Source organism: Octopus bimaculoides, chromosome 9, assembly GCF_001194135.2.
Source record: "Octopus bimaculoides isolate UCB-OBI-ISO-001 chromosome 9, ASM119413v2, whole genome shotgun sequence".
In the NCBI taxonomy this organism is placed as follows: Eukaryota; Metazoa; Mollusca; class Cephalopoda; order Octopoda; family Octopodidae; genus Octopus; species Octopus bimaculoides.
The window spans coordinates 89,725,794-89,726,244 of NC_068989.1; the positions used below are offsets into that span (position 1 = coordinate 89,725,794).

At 35.7% G+C, this 451-nt stretch overlaps 1 protein-coding gene across 1 annotated transcript in view; it reads left to right on the forward strand.

Annotated features, from left to right (window-relative positions):
- Nucleotides 1-451, forward strand: part of LOC106868731 (probable ATP-dependent RNA helicase DDX23) — an 18,363-nt gene that overhangs the window by 3,378 nt on the left and 14,534 nt on the right. The window lies entirely within an intron of this gene.

A 451-nucleotide genomic window follows, 5' to 3' on the forward strand; every position in this document is an offset into this window, starting at 1 on the left:
GCTCGAAATGGTGTCTTTTATGTGCCACCCACACAAGCCAGTCCAGGGGCACTGGCAACGATCTTACTTGGCTTGCCGGGTCTTCTCACGCACAGCACATTTCCAAAGGTCTCGGTCATATATATATATACACACACACACACACACATATATATATATATATATTTCTGCTGCTTTTAAATAAAGTATATATATATATATGTATGTATGTATATAATATACTCCAAGAAAGTTAGGGGTTGTGAATCCAACCCACTAAGGGATAATATCTATCCAATATTGAGGCATGTCACTTCTAGGCTGAAACAGCTGTAAGACATTGTCCCTTCTTCGGTCACTAGATGTCCTTTTTAATTTTTAATTACTGATATGTCATATGTGTTTGTATATTGTATTTATTGTCCTCTTAGTTGAAAAATAAACAGGTAAATTGACATAATACAATGTCTGC